The sequence below is a fragment of the Aethina tumida genome, chromosome 2 (genome assembly GCF_024364675.1).
Source record: "Aethina tumida isolate Nest 87 chromosome 2, icAetTumi1.1, whole genome shotgun sequence".
NCBI lineage: Eukaryota > Metazoa > Arthropoda > Insecta > Coleoptera > Nitidulidae > Aethina > Aethina tumida.
The window spans coordinates 21,501,748-21,519,503 of record NC_065436.1 but is presented as its reverse complement, the minus strand read 5'-3'; the positions used below and the strand labels follow the sequence as shown (position 1 = coordinate 21,519,503).

At 27.7% G+C, this 17,756-nt stretch overlaps 1 protein-coding gene across 1 annotated transcript in view; it reads right to left on the bottom strand.

The window, feature by feature from the left end:
- Positions 1 to 17,756, bottom strand: part of LOC109603753 (follistatin-related protein 5-like) — a 148,594-nt gene that overhangs the window by 123,820 nt on the left and 7,018 nt on the right. The window contains exon 2 of the mRNA XM_049962619.1: positions 7,372 to 7,399. The gene's annotated coding sequence lies outside the window, so the exon portion shown is untranslated. The remainder of the gene's footprint in view (positions 1 to 7,371; positions 7,400 to 17,756) is intronic.

Here is a 17,756-nt window from a genome sequence, read left to right as displayed (position 1 = left end):
ACTATCCTATTATTTCATTGAATCTGGATTTCAAACAATGTTGATGTTATTATAATACAAGATAAATAATATGAATCATGTCGGCGTTCTAAATTATTTCCAACACAAAGAACTATTTATGTGTGATACGTTTATGAGCTGAATTATGAATAGAGTGTACTTTTAGCGCACCTTTATATCGCGTGTTTTGCAATAATTTACTTCTCCCCGACCTACTGTGCACTGAAATTTAAATTGTTGATGGACAAAACTGATGAACATTTTGAAACATCTTTCTCGGACACGGTATAACACTGCAGAAAAGTTATGGCGAATATAAAATAGTGTTATTTGCCATTTTTACGGACCGAAGCAACGACAGTTCTGTTTCGGTTTACTGGCCGTAAAACGTAGCTGGTTCTAGGTTGCTCAGCTTGTAATTCAGATCATTGGTCGTCTGGAAATCGTGTATGATGACGTCGTTTGACTAACGCTTGTGTTTGAGGACGACGTAAAATGATAAACGATAATTTGTCTTGGCTGGTACGGTCGTAACAGACTTTACACGTGTTTTTGACATGAATAAATGTTTTATTACGTAAAAAAATCGCACAGACAGTGAGCAACAAATATTCAATGCGTAGGCGTAATTAAATGTGGAAGATGCCAATCAGACACGTCTGAAAGTGAAATAAAGGACTTTTGTAAAAGTGTTCTGGAAGTCGTTGTTCCGCAAGAGGGAAGCCGACAAAAGTCGTATATCTTTTCTACGGAAGCGATCTTTGTCGCACCATTTTAAGGGGGATCGAGAATTAAAACTTATTCGGTTTGTATCAGACGACACAAGAACGTTTAGATCACGGCAATTTGTTCCAGATGCTCATTCTCATTTTGACGATAGAACTTTGTCACAGTTTTGGAGATTACCTATATATAAGAGTATAAGAATGTAAATAAAGAAATTATGTTATGTTCCCAACAAAGTTTTATAAATATTGGCATATTTATATAATACATTTCTCATTCTTCAAATTTTATTAGAAAAATTTTATATACTATGGTCATAATCTAAGTTAGAAGACATACATAATTTTAAGAAATATAATTTAATTTAATGATTTTACTGAATTATCATAATAAAATTAAATTTACTTTTTAAAAACTTTTGAATACTATAAATTATAAATTTATTTTTATCAAAATTATTCTAAAAAACTAAAATGCACCATTCTGATCATATATTTAAAAAACGATGATGTTTAAGGTAGAAAAATTTTATTGAAACTACAAAGATAATCTTTTGTTGTTTTATATGTTAAATATTCCAACAAAAATAAATTTAAAAAATCAATCAATTTCAGCTGCACTCTAAATGATTTAAATAAGTAAGGTTGACAAATTATTTTTTATATTTAGTATTATATTATTTATACATTTTTTAATTAAACGTCATTCTTTTACAAGAATTAATTCTCAAAACCTTATCAGTATATTCGTTAATTAATAAAATTATCAGCAATTTGTTGACTATTTTAATTACATTTAAATTCATTCACATTTCTTATGAATAGTTTAATTAAGTGAATACCTAATTAATTTTTTATGAATTTCTGAAAATTTAACATTTATTATTAAACTGAAGTTTCACGTTTTTTATCATATAAAATTAATATTTTTTAATATTTTTTTTAAATGTACTTAAATCAAAATTTGAGGTTTTTTCTTGAAATTTTTATGAAAAAAATGTTTATACTGTATCCCTATCTTTTTTTTCAAAATTGTTCATCGAAAATAGAATATTTTCAATTTTTATTGACAATAACGCAATTTTTCAATTTTTTATGAATTTTTGAATGTTTTGTAATTTTTATTAAGATTAATATTCAAGTTTTTAATATTTCATTTCAAACAATTTCTATTTTACCACCAACAGAATTTTTTTCTATTTATATCATACATTTTTGAAATTTCACGCGTGAAAGTTTTGAACAAATTTAGGCTAATAGGTTTTTATTAAATTATAAAAAAATAATTTGATGTTGATGAAGTTTTTGAATACTACAAACTATAAATAATTTTTTTTTTTCAAATTATTCTAAAAAATTAAATTGCTCCATTCTGGTGTAATAAATAAATACTGACCATATATTTAAAAACTAAGGGTTTAATGTAATAAAATTTTGTACAAACCACAGAGATAGTTTTTTGTTGTCTTAGTTGTGAAATTTTTAGTAAAAAAAAGTTTAAAATATGTAATTTAGATATTTTTAATTTAAATTATTTTCCTGATTTATTCCAACAAAAATAAGTTTGAAAAATCAATCAATTTCAGCTGCACTGTAAACGATTTGAATAAGTAAGGTTGGCAAATTATTTTTTATATTTAGTATTTGTTAGAGCATTTGTCAACATTGGCAACGTCTAATGCGCAACCCCCTCCCTTTAGTAAGGGTGAATTAGCTTTAAGACACTTACTTTTAAGTCAGCTCGAGAGCAACACACAACGCTCAGATGCTCCGAGCAAAATAAACAGAAAAATCACAAACTTGGCAGTTTTACTAGTCCAGCACATACAAAACATTAGTCCTTCAAGCAGAAACTATTACACATACAAAACAGTATTATATTATTTAGAACCTTATCAGTATATTCGTTAATTAATAAAATTATCTGCAATTCGTTGACTATTTTAATTACATTTAAATTCATTCACATTTCTTATGAATAGTTTAATTAAGTGAATGCTTAATTAATGTCTGTATTCTTATTCGTTATACACTTTACTTTCCAACTGATTGCATATAAATAGGATAAGCAAATTAACTCGCTTCAACATAATCCAAATAACTGACCTAACTCGTTGAACTTTAAATTGATAAACATCTTAACGTCTGAACTTCATGGTGAAACTTGCGAATTAAACTTTGACTAGTTGCTCAATTTGTGATCGTTGAATTGCCAATCGTTTATACGAATGTTCGCTTGCCACGAAGTGCAAACATATTTGCTTTTAAAATTTCAACGTACAGACAAAGTTCAACACGATTTTTTCGTTATTAAATTTTCTTGAGGCCTGTTTTCCATCGAACTCCGGGCGATAAGTTTCCCTTCGTGGGTTTTAAATATTGGCGAAAAGTGCTTGTTATTTCCCTTTTCGTTTAACTTTGTTTCACGTAAATAAAATTGAATGCAAGGTTTATAATTTAACGGAATACCTATAATAAATTCGTTTTAAGGAGGGGTAAACAATTCCTTCGGGCAAACAAAACATGTCTTTCTGAAATGTACACGTAATTATTTCTTGGAAAAGACAATGAAATATAAATATTTCACTCGAAACAACTTCAAGGCAAATGCTGAAGTTTGTTAGTCTGTGTAGGGAGTTAATCATTTAAATTTTTAATGAGGCCTTCCTACAGAGCCTTCGAAATCGAATATTCCAGACAAGTTTTCGGGGTTTTTTATTTTCGGAACAAGCCAAACCAAAACATATAAAGAAACACTTGACATTCAGGAGACCGAGGTCAATAAAATCGGCATGTTTCCTGAGGCGCGATAAATATATTTTTTTCTAGAGAATCGTATAAATGGGTAAAAATTCAGTTTCGATTCGCACCGCCGTCCATAAATTCCGGAAATGACGATGAAAACTGAGTCGGTTCGGAACTTACCTATATCATCTTTACATTTTTGTCGGACATTCCAATTTCACTTTATTACGGCAAGGAAACGAAACCATATTTTTATTATAAGAAAATCCACTAGTTATCTACTCAACGCATAAACATTTTCGTGATAAATGGGTTTCCCATTCCGGTCCGACATTGAATACAAATCTGGCGGTTTTTACTTTTGAAACCACCAATCACTTGGTGCAGTTTAATAATAACAATAATTTTCATATTTTCCTTGCTGGGGAAATACATAAGAAAATACAATTTAAAAATAAATGATATACAATAGTGAATTAGTAGGATAATTGGTTAGTTAAAATTATTTAACCTAAATTGCTTAGGTATGGATATATCGTTTATAGTGCTAAAAGATTTAATTTGAATTTTAAAGGGAGATCCTATGGTATACCAACAAGCTTGCCCCAAAATATTTTCCGGTTCTTTCAAATGGAATAAAAGTTTGGGTAATGTACTCATGCTCATCTACATATTTCTTAAAAACTTTTAGAAAGTTGGCCATATGTACAGTAGTGGTCAAAAGTATGGAATAATTTTTACAAATAGATTATTTTTGTTAATCTTTATTTAGATTTATTGAAAATCCGTTACACCGCTTTAAGGTATTGTTTAGAAGGTGTCTACTTTCAGACATAAAAAATCTAAAAATTGAGCTTTCGACAATTTTTTTTTCAAAAATTATTTTCTTCGGTACATATTTTGATAGAGTAAAAAAACATATTTCTTAGAAAAAAATTAATTTTAAATTTGAAAAAATGACTTTTTTTCGAAAAGTTTATCAAAAATAGCAAATTTTTTAAAATTTAAAAAAAAAAATTTTTATGAATTTCTGAAAATTTAACATTTATTATTAAAGTTTCACGTTTTATACCATATAAAATTAATATTCTTTAATATATTTTTTTAAATGCAGTTACATCAAAATTTGACGTTTTTTCTTGAAATTTTTATGAAAAAAATGTTTACACTGCATCCCAATTTTTTTTTTTTTTTTTTTCAAAAAGTTCATCAAAAATATTTTTAATTTTTATTGACAATAACGTAATTTTTAAATTTTTTATGAATTTTTGAAAGTTTTGTAATTTTTATTAAAATTAATATTCAAGTTTTTAATATTCCGTTTCAAACAATTTCTATTTTACCACCAACAGAATTTTTTTGTATTATTTATATCATATATTTTTGAAATTTTACGCGTGAAAGTTTTGAACAAATTTAGGCTAATAGGTTTTTATTAAATTATAAAAAAAAACTTTCATAGAAATTTCAAAGAAGGACCTCAAAAATCAGTGTTGTTAAATTAATTTCTCTCTAGACAAGTTTTTCCTCATACCAAAAAATAGAAAAAAAATATATGAAAAAATACAAACTTTTTTTATAATATAATATTTATTAAATTTTCAAAAGTTCATAAAGAACAATTTTTTTTATTTTTTTTTTTTTTTTGAAAATTTGATATTTTTTATGAACTTTTAGCAAAAGAATAGACATATAGTATAATAAAAATTTCAAACAAAAATCAAAATTAGTAATTAAATTTGAAGTTAATTTTTCTCTAAGAAATACTATTTTTTTATGCGTTCGAAACATATTCTTTAAATTGCCGAAGAGTAAAATGTTTTGAAAAAAAATTATAAAATATGTTTTTTTTTTTCATTGTTTATATAAGTGGAGCTACGATTCTAAACAATTAATCAGTTTTCGCTATACATCGAAATCTTCAACGAGTAAACAAATCAGAAAACTTCCCTTCATTTAAATATGTTTATCATGATTTAGAAGACATTAGTTAAAAAGCTATCCTGAAACTACCTCTTAAGCTTATTCAATGTATTATACTCTTTATAACAAAGCTTGTAGAAATCTTGTACTAGTGAGTTGGAACCAGCATAGCTAGTTTTTCAAATCATATAATTTTTACAAACAAAATGGGACTCAAAACACTTCCCCAATCGACTATTATACATAATAATTTCTTTCCCCTAGATGTGAGACCGATTAGAGACACACGTTGATAAGAAACGACTCTCTCATTCAACAACGCTCCAGATTCTCTAAAAAAGTAAGCCCTAGATAATCTAAAAACCAGCAATTTCGTTTCTTCCAAACTATGCAAAATGTCACCAACCAGTGGGGACGCGACAGTTATGGCCACCTACAGCTTCAGCTTCAGTCTCTTACAATATTCTGAAGAAAAGGAAGATAAATTATGAAATAAATATACGTTAACGTTGAGACCTATATATACATTCCCAAAAAGTGTGAAACAAACTGGATTCGTTTCCATTAAAGCAAGGGAATATTGGTTCTAAAACGGCCCCTATAAATCTTCAACTTTTATTAAAACCCGCGTAAACAAGAAACAGCAAATTAAATTTTTGAACTCAATATTTCCAAATGGAAGAATATGATACCCGAATGTATCGTGTATCTGGCACAATAAATCTGGATAAATAGAGGGAAAGCCATAAAAAGGCAATATCCCTGTCACGATTTAAGAGCTGGAACAGGACCGGTTTGATATCGCGGGCATTATCAAATATAAATTAGCCCAATAAGAAATGGCGTCCGCAAACACAACCGATATCGGATCGGATTGGAGATAAATGAATCGGATAAGATTGAATTGGTCTGCTTTAGATATTCTATAGGAATTCTATCGATTTGTATGTGACTAATACTCTTATAGGTTCAGACTCAAAATACTTTCTTTAATTTCCCTCCTTAGCAATTATTTTTGATATGGGATTCTGGAAAATATTGTTGGAATTGGATGTGTAACTGCTCAAAGAAAAATTATTGGTTTGGAAATTTGTATTATCCTTTTTATTTAAATCTCTTTGTTCACAGTAGGAAATATTCCCTTATTACATACAAAATATAAACTACAATACTTTGTAGAATGGTCGATCTGGAAATATTAAATCATGTCCAGATCAACAAGCCTAGAAAATGAGTAGAAGAATTTTATTATGATTTGTAATATTAAAATAGATGTTATCGACAAAAACGTACGACTCTAACAGAGATTCTTGTAGTTCGTACAACATTTGTTCAACCCTCATTAAATTTTAACAGAGTCGTTTTTCTTGGGATCCAAGTTTATTGTTTGTTGAAGTAGACAGTTTGATCGATCGATACATTACGAGCGGATATTTAATTCATGGGCCGTTCTAAATATGTCAAAGATAGCGAATTAAATCCGACATGGCAAGAAAATGGGGCAAACTTGCGACGAAGTTCTAATGAGTGAAGAATGTGTGGAACTTGGGAAGTTAATGAACTGCATTTGTTAGGAACGGGATGGAAAACTTCATACCCCGCGGTTCTTTAATTATATCTAATTATTTAAGTCGTTTAGGAAGCGGGTTTACAGTGTTTCATTGAGATGATGGTAATTAGCTTGGAAGATTGTCTGTGTAAATATAAGTTGAAAGATGGATTCTTGTTGTAGGTGTTTTGTTCGCAGATTAAGGAACAGGTGTTTTGGTATTGTAACTTTTCTCGATCAATTTACTTTAGAAATTTACCTTGGAGATTACTCAGGAAAATTCAATTTTCTACTAAATTTATTTCAAATTTGCTTGAAGCTTTCGTCTGCCGTTGTAGAAATAAAAATCTACTTAAAATGTATGTTTAAGCTACTAGTGCTTACTTAATCAAACCATTTTCAAACAATTGACAATCACTAAATATTTACCTTGTTGGCCTCTTCGAAGACTTGAGAACTGAAAATAACAGAAAGAATTATATTATTTTTAGTCACAAATGGTAATAACCGTATTTTAAAAAGTACAAGAAATATATTTTTGTATTTTATGTAAAAAAGTAAATGTGTAGCAGTTAGGTATACCTAACATATTTATCATATTCAGAAAAAATCGCATATCACAGCACATTAGCATTTTTATGGACCGTTCCTCACACTTAACTTTATTTAAGACGATTCCACGTCTTCCTGAATGATTTAAGATACAAGGAACGTGAATAAAACCAGATCACATACATCACGAGTTTTATTACGTCAAGTTGAATAATATGAGGCAGTAAAAAGTATCGGTATGGAATCAGAAAATTTTTACGCAGATAACCCAATACGTGACGCGACTGTTTCGTCTCAAAAGCTTGTACCATCCCTTTTTTACTTATTCCCCCACGTAATTGAAAATTGTTACATTTTAGTCGCATCTGGCACGATACACTTCTTGGCGAACTATTCAAATTGTGTGTCATCGTCCCCGGAGTACGAAACAAATACAAAGTTCGTAAAGTTTGTTTATTTATAAAAGTTTATCGTTGTTCCAAGTAACTGTCTCCCATTAGACCGTACGTTTTTAACGGAACTTTCGCAATTTGAAATTAACCGAAATTAATTAGATGCCCCGGAATTGTTCGTCTCATCTAAGAGGTTATTATTACCACCGACACTGGCACGCGGGACTGATTAATTAAACGGGACGTTGCGCCCTTAGAAATTAATTTCAGTGTGAATATGTGAATGAAATATAAAAAAAAACACAAATAGAGGGAGCGTTCTCGCGAAACACTTTTAGTATCGCTTTTTTTCAGCACCGGTGATACGCCGGAACTGCAACCGACTTTAATTTAAACACGGAATTTTTGCAGCAATGCAATTTTAAATGCATCCGTCAGACTGAAAAATGTGCAACCATCTGAACTGGGACTTCAGTACCAAAAAGAATGTTTGGCTGAATAAAAATGCTGGGGAAGAGTAAATGTGACATATGGATCATGAAAATAATGCCGCGGTCCATTTAGTTTATTTTTCAACAATAATCAACATTTTTATTTGTAAAAGGATTTTCATTTTAATTTTCATAATTATTTGAACGAATTAGGAATAATTTATAATTAAGACAATATACAAGACTTAAGTAAACGAAGTAACAAAAATGAAAAATATTTTAATATTACATTTTGTACCAGTTGTATAATTTAGTATGTGAATTAAAAAATAAACCATAAACTTTAATTTTAGTTGCGTGTTATACATTTATAACCTGATACTGAGTTATGTGAGAGACTAGTAGGAAAGTTTTTCATGTGCGTAACTTCACCAGAACCTTTGGTTACCTTCTAAGCAATGTTAAACCTTTTATACAAAAAAATGAATATTATAGAATTGGAACAATGAAAAGTGTATTGTAAAATAAGAAGTGTAAAAACATGAATTTTGTAAAGTAACCTAAAATTTTCTATTTTTTCTAATTTTAATTATTGTCAAGGTAAATTCAACTTTCAGTGTAATTTAATCATCATAAAATTAAAAAAATTAAGTTGTTCCTGATTTTTAATTATATTGGATATAATTTATCCTTTGCATTTCAATAATGTTGACAAATAGTTGGATTCATCTAATTATAATAAAATTAAAATTTATTAATTTTTTTCAATTTTAAATTATTGTCGATGTGACTAATGCTTTGATATATGAAAAATATAATAAATATATAATAAATAATAGTAAAAAATAAAATAATAATAAACAAATTAATAATAAATAATAGTAAATACTCTGAATGTATTTCAAAAAATTGAACTGGCCTAGAAATAATATTTATAAATTGTAACGGGTTTATTTCAATTACAATAAAATAATTTAAATTAACATCGATATTTGTATTTTAATCATAATAATATTAAAAAATATTTTTTTTTTCTAATTTTAAATTATGATGCTTTAACATATAAATAATGTTTATAAATTGTCATTTCATTTTACTTTTACTTCGAGTCTTTTTTAATCATAATAAAATTAATAAAATTCAATTTTTTTCATCTTAAATTATGGCGGATGAGATTTATTTTTGGCATACAAATGATGTTTAAATATTTTTCTATTTTCCCAGTTTTAATTTATTGTTGATGAGAAAAAAAAAACTTTTATTTATTTCAATTATAAAAAAAATAATATTCGTCAAGTTTTCCCAATTTTAAATAATTATTTTTAATAATTATTGATGCTTATAAAAAATTATTAATAAAAATAGGAAAAAAAAATTTATTTTTGGTTATTGTGAACTACTAATATTCTTGATTATTTCTCAACTTTAAATTATTGTCGATGTGATTAAACCTTTCATGTTTCAAATGTTTATAAATATTTATATAAGTTTTTCTTCATTTTAAAATATGGATGACGTAATTTATGCTTTGACATATTTAGTGTATTTTAATTATTGTAAAGTTAACAAAAATAAGTTTTATCCAATTTTAATTTATAATTGATAAAATTTAAATATTGACATATGAATAATGTTTATAAACTGAAACTTTGGATTTAGTTCAACAAATGTATGTAATATATGTTTTGAAGTATGAATAAAGTTTAACTTCAATGCATTTTAATTATCATAAAATTAACAAAATTTGATAATATTCCTTATATTCAAAAATATACTTTGAAATTCTAGTTAATCTATTAGTAGCGTTCGTTTATACATGTGTTAAAAAATAATAATATTATTGCAGAACATATAATTAGATAAATTTTAATGTCTTTCCCAACAAAAAATGTCCATTGCATATACCATATATTTGTACAATTTATTAAAACTATGTATAACATAAAGTACCTTCATTATACCATAAAAAATATTTTCACTAAAGCTAAAACAGGAGTCAATTAAAAACTTCATTAATACGTTTTGAAATTATTTAGTTCGATTTATGACAATATAATAAATGTAAAAAGGGAAACTAAGACATATTAACATGAAACTACAACTCAATTCTAGTTATTTCTAATTATTATTATATCATATAACAATAATTGTATATCACGTAAAACAAACACAGTTACATTAAACATAATAATGTCAGAGGCATATAAACAACAAATGTAACCTAAACAAAATTAAAACATTGTAAATAATTAAACCACAGACAGCGACATTTCAAATTATGCTCATTGTAAGCGTAAAAATGTAATTACATGTAACCAAGCAGTTTTAATAAAATGAAAAACGAATAGAACACTTTATAGTATTGGTTTTTCTGGCAGACGGAAATCGTAAAGAACTTTAATTTCAGCGCGGAATTTTTATAATAATGAAATTTCGTTTATCATACGAATTGTGCAACCGACTGAACTGGGTCGTAAAGGTTTTGAATAAAATATATTCAGTGTAAACAAAATTATCATCACAAATAATTATTGTATTATATACACACGCATTATAATTACATATAAATTTTATATATTACAATATTCATAAACATTCTATATCAAATTTAAACAAAGCTTATTAAAATTAATTATTAATTTTATTAATTAATAAAAATACTTCGTTGTGTTGTTAAAACTATTATATTACAATTTTATGTATCTCTTTGATAAAATTTATGACAAAAAATTCGAGTGTATGTTACCGTACTTAATTGAAAATGCAAAATAGCATCGTGTAATTATTAAAACTAATTTAGATAAACATGTGGCCATTGAAAGTTTAATTAGGGCGTCGCCAAATTTCGCACTGTGTCATTCATCACATACACACGTTATATTGTTAAATGCAGGTAGCTTAAAAATTCGTACATTTCCTAAATGAACCGTCAACACGTGTAATATGCAAAACATTGCATAATAATTTGGTTATGAAATTAATTGCATTTACGTCATGTGCAGGTAAATATTTAGCCTGTGCAACAAAATTACCAAAATGGTCTCATAAAATTTGAAAGCTTTCGGTTCTTGACCGGTCCAAAATGCATTTCTAATGCGGGGCAAATGCCTTGCCGATTAAAGTTTAAATTAAGAATGTCTTCATTACGGGAGAGCTGTTATCGCATAATGGAGCTTGAAACTTGTTTTTTCCTGCTTTGAATATTCCCGCTCAGTTATTTTACGTTGACAAAGGTGCACCGGCTTATAATTAGTGCAAAAACTGCTTTGATACTGAAAGGTTTTATTGGTATTTTTTGGAGTACGAGGGCAAATGTTTGTTAAGTTTATGTTGTAAATCTGTGTATTGTTTTTCATGTAAATTTTAAATGTAAATGAGAGTATATCCACTAATGAAGTGATGAAATTAGATGTTTACTAACGATATCTATATTATTAAATTGAGATTTAAATAAACAATATTAATTTAAAACCATGTCAACTAACTGACATATTAATTAATTTAAAAACTGTGACTGTGTAAGTCTATGTATGTCACGAAATACATATGAAACCTACGCATTCACCAAAATTAACAAAAACAATATTCAACTCTGATGAAACATTTAAAATTATGTAATTAATATAAATGATTCTTAATTCTAAGTTTTCAGTTTTTACACTGTTTTATTTTCATAAAATGAGGTAGTTATTATTAATTTAAAAAAATGGTCAATGTATTCAATATTTTTTAGTCTAAATTTTTAATGTTTTCTATATTACCCTACTCTGTACATTCAATTAATTACTATTAAACTTAGTGTAATAAGTTTTCAATTGGATTTAAATCCGCATTTTGCAATAGCCTTCAATTACAACTAATTCCAAACAATATTGTTTCCTCCAGGATCCGAACTTTTAATCGGAAGACAACGGACATGTTGTTTAACATCTATTAAACTTGGATTACTTCAATGTTCTGGAGAATAATCAATAAATTTTGTATAATCAGTCGACATTTGATTGATCTACTAGATACACTGATACTGTATGATTCACTTAATTATAAGTACAAATTTTTATTATAGTAATATTTTTAATTCTTATTTGAATGTGAGATATCTTTGATCAACCAACTAAGATTGATCGTTAAAAGTAATATTTCGTTTTATGATATGTGACAAAAAAAGTAAAAAACTGTATACAATAATGAATATTGAGACTCGGATCAATTAAAAATTAGAAAATATCGTACTATATTATTAATTTTAATTTGTTCTACTACTCTGGCCATCACTGTATGGGTAATATTTTACACTTTTATCAAGTGAAAACGTCAAAACGACAATTCTTATTGTTTGTTCTATGATTTGTTCAAAATAATACATATATTTATGCAAATAATGCTACAAAGCTTAGTCTGGAGAAAATGGCATCGTTCCGGATTTATCATTTTTCACTTGGATGCACATCGTTCCTTGGGAAGGACCCGCTCTATGATAAACTTCAATCCGTGTGCAATAATGGCGTTGGATATAAATAGGAAGGAATAGTTGAGATCGAGTGGAATTTTGAGTATGTGGATTATCTTAATATTATACGTAATGGCGTGGAGTAAGTTATCCCACAATCCCAAAATTATTGATGCCAAGAGAATGAACGATGACTGCATTAACCGTACCTGCGTGATATGCTAATTGTTTCAAACTAGTTAAGATATTTGATATACACATAACAATGAAGCTGGAGTGTTATAAGCAGTAACAAAATTTACTTTCCATTAAGGTACAGTTTCTTAATTTACATATATTGGAATATTTTAATGTATTTTAGTAACAATTAATTAAATAAAAAGAATTAATTTAATAATTAAACAATAATTTAAATCCTAATGTAATTTTTCTTGAGTAAATGGATGAAAAAGTTAAAAGGATGGGTACTCACAACAAATAGGAATCCCTGATTTTAGCCCCAACGCTATTACAAAACATATTATTAGATTATGGAAGCGAGTGCTCTTGAAATTCAATTCGGAATTGTTTTTAGAAAGTTTTGCATAAACACACCATTTCCCCTTTTATTAACCTGGATAAAATTACTACAAAGTTCAGTATTTTATAGCTCTTGGGGTGTGACTCTATGGCAACCGTTTATAAGCCACATATCGTAGGAACCTCCTAGATTAACCCTCGTGATAATATTTAGGGTTAGTTATAGTTTCATTTTGAGTTTAATCAGTTTACGAAATAGACGCAAATTTTAATTACAATTTCACAATATATGAACTAAACCGTTCAAAATTTATAAGAAATTATTGTGTTAATTTTATTAGTTAAAACTTTATTCTATTTACAAAGGTAAATAACAATTTATTTAGCTTAAAACATAAAATTATTCAAATAGTGGAAAAGATATCTGAAATATCTGAAAAGAATCACTGATTTTATATAAAAAATAATAATCGTTTAAAATACGAATAAACCTGAATAAGTTTTTCCTTTTTGGTTTATGTTTTCGGTTTGATTCCACTCGAGCATAATGGAGAAGAAATCTTTTTCACGAATCCCACATTTACCCAGTTCATGTCTGAAATTAAAGGTGTTTATCACATTTATATTCCGGGAATGATGCGAACGATGCGTTCGATGTTGCTTGCCTCTAGTCGTCTAAATTGTTTACATTATGCTAATAATTTCCTTAATTTTTTCCTTGCTGCCTCGCTGTTCCCTCGCGGAATATTAAACGTTCTATCGAGTGAAAATGGAAATGAGGCAAAAATGCCTTAATACAATTCGTCTGCGAAATATTTCATATTCCGACGGCTCAACATCGAAAAAAGTTATATCATGGTTGCCATTCAAAATATTATAATAAATCAATTGATCAATCCATTTGGCTGATAATATTCCTTTTGATCAATGTAAACTGTTACTTTTTGTTTTTTTAATTTAAGGTTATTACATATAATATAATTGAATGTTTTTAATTGTTTGCTATCGCTTTTCCAAAGAAATTAACTTGAATTTCCATTTAAATTAAAGTGACTCACAATGAAAACGGACTTCCCGGAAAATAAAATTTACTGGAACTGTTGATTAAACATAGTGTACATAATTATAGATTGGTTCCCAGTATTTGCTCACAAACACAGAATTAAAAATCTAATATAGCTTCGATAAAAATTGGAATATTTTCTCTGACGTTTGAAAATGTTGGAATATTCAGTCTCCGTTTTCCAAAAACTCAATTATTTTTTATTCTACACCCAATAATTTTTGGAACTCAACATCCAAGATGTGCGCCCCAAGTGACAGTTTGATGAATAAAAAATATATATACATAGGACACAAAATGTAAAAGGTATATTTTCGTCGTACATAAAATTGAACGGTCCACCGTGAAAAATTTTATTTTGTTGCATATCTTTATAGGGAGCCCTTGCAAATGCGAAACAGAAAAAAAAACTGAACGAAACACATTTGTATAGTTGAAATATACTCGATACGTTCTACAGCTCAACTTGAAATTGATTCTGTATTCAGGCAAATGCACAGCTCACATTTGTATTGCCCTGTCAATGTTTCTTTCTACCCTACTTATTTAAATTTATCTACTCCATCTATGTCTTTCATTGTCTTCGGCCCATTACTTTGCAAAAAGGCGAACTCTGAAGAAAATATGTTAAACACACATTCCACAGGTTATTACGCTGAACACACATACATGAACTGAATAAATCGACTCGAACACTACTTTTTTGTTAAGGATTTTAAGGATAATCCTTAAATAATTGTTATTCTGGAAACCAACGTAGTACCGTTTTGGGGACAGCGGAAACTTTGCTTATTATTAAATATTTCAATGCATACAACAAAATGTTAATTTAACTGACTAGTTTCGTCAAGTTTGACTTCATTTGTTCTGCAACTGTGTTTATAATTTCAGAATAATGTTTAAACTTCAGGTAAATTTGTTTACAACAGGTTTATTTCAGGTGGCAGCGCAGATTTATTAAAAAATTATTCTAGTCTCAGAGACACAATTTTGAAAAGTTTTTCAAATCAATTATCAAAACACTGATTATCAAAATAAAAATGATTTATTTTTTCTCTTTTTTTCATATAAATTAAATATTTTTATCTACATTTTTTATGAAATAATTGTTTTACAGGCAATTCAAATATTAGAAGGTCTTCGGCCACATCTCAGAAACTATTCATTAAATAGGTATAGAAGAAAAATATTATTAGTAAAAATCAATCAAAAAAGCGGTGGTAATACAATTTTATATCAAAAGAAAGAATTTTATTTACTATATCTTTCAATTTCTCAAAAATTTTGTAACTGCTACGTAAATTGTTCATGATTAATTACTAAGTTTTTAACAGCCTTTACACAACTTAGAAGAAACTAAAGAAACTCGTGATTAATTTTGTTTATCACACTCATTTTAATGTTTAAATTAAACACTAAATCTGAAATATCTAAAAAAGGGTTGAGTACATTTTTTTTAGAAATTGTGCGTATAAAATGAAATATTTAATAGATTTAAAAAATATTCAGGGGCGTAGAAAAGAGGATGAGAAAAAGACGACAACAACAGAATGTACACCACTGTTATAATATTATTACAATGGTTTGTAAGCATGTATTTTGTTTAATATCTTTGTAAATTTTACAAGATAACTGAATTATTATTTATAGCTGTTAAAATTGGGGATATAGGAGGTATAATAAAAAAAAAACTCTTTCTTTTTCAACGTACAACCATAACTTTATTTTCAAAATTTTTAAAATAAAAACTGTTACTCTATCAAGATAAAGTCAAAATTTTTATAAATATTTTCGAAATTCATATCTTAAATGGATAAATTTAAAATATTTATTAAAAAAATATTAAAATTAGTACGGATTGGGGTTCGAATGCGAATCTGCTAAATGGTTATAGAGTAATCGATTAATAACAAATAATCTTTTTGTAGAACGTACAATTTCCTATAAAGATATATCTATTTCATAATATATCTATTTATCTACTAGTTATAAAATTTAAAAGTAAAACTGAAATTTTTGATACATTCTTTAAATTTTGACCTCCGATATCTTCTAAACGGTAACGGTTATGGAAACATTTTTTTTTTCTACATTTTTTGTAGAATATTCATATTCTATTAAAATTATGGTCATCTTTGAAAATCAGTTTTAAAAGACGCCTGAACCAATTTTTCAGTGTCGGTTAAAAAAAGTTAGTCAATTTTTTTGAGCCACTCTAGATATACATCTAGGTTTACCATATATTCTATAAATATTCTGAACTAAATAATCAAATATATTAAATGTATAATTAAATTGTTAAAAGAAAGTAAATTTTTTTCTAATACGCTAATCCTGTTAATTCCATTTTAGAAAATTAGAAATATTCTTGCCTTTCGATGCTCACTTTTACTAACAATATTTTTTGTACTTATTCGATTGCTTTCTGAAAAGTAGCAGTCAGCGTCCAATATATGTCCACCCTGTAACTGTGTATATTCAATGTTATTCGAATAACATTAAACGTTTTTCACAACAAGAAGCGGGAATGGCAATTTAAAAAAAAGACGCACTCTAATTTAAACCGCATATTAAATTTAATTTCGGAAGTAGTGCAGAAGCAGCCACCATATGCCGTTTGTGTGGCATTCCACGAGGGTTGGGGGAGGATCGAATTTGTGGCGTACATGACACGCATATTAACGGCCTCCCGATGTCTGGCCATCCAACTTTGCACCACCCTCCCACATCGACTTGTATATTTCATGTATTTTTTACATTATTTAAACGGGGAGTCCGACACCGATCGATATCGACTGCCCGGCCATTATTTGTAAACAGTTTAGCGGAGAATTGTTCGGGTGTTTGTAGCGATTGTGGATAGTGGCTGTAATTAAGGGAATGGCGCATACCATGAGGCGGGATTGTTGTTTACTATTATTGCAAATGTCCTGCTAAAAAGCTGCTCCTATAAATGTTTGCTTACCAAGCTAATGAAGCAAATAAATAAATATGTACTGGATGCAATTAGTTTAGAGTTTATCTTAGAAGTTGAAATATTAAACAAAAATAGATTAAAAACATTAAACATGTAAAACAAAGGGACGCCCATAATACGTAATTTCAAACCAAACCAATCAAAAGAAAAATCTTAATTAAAGGAAAACAAAGTCGATGAAAGAATCCGTATCAGATTATTCGGTTCTTGTCACTGCGGCAAAGTTATTAAAACAACTTAATAATAATCATATGACCTCTACTTTGACTCTGATTGTAATTATAAAACTACAAAGCGGAATATTATACTTTTAAATTTGCTTTGTATGAGGCGTAACCTACTTGCCAACACGAAGTTTTTATTTACCTTAATTTCAGATTAATAAATTATTACTTTTAATTTATGTCTGTATACTCAGATAAAAGTAGGA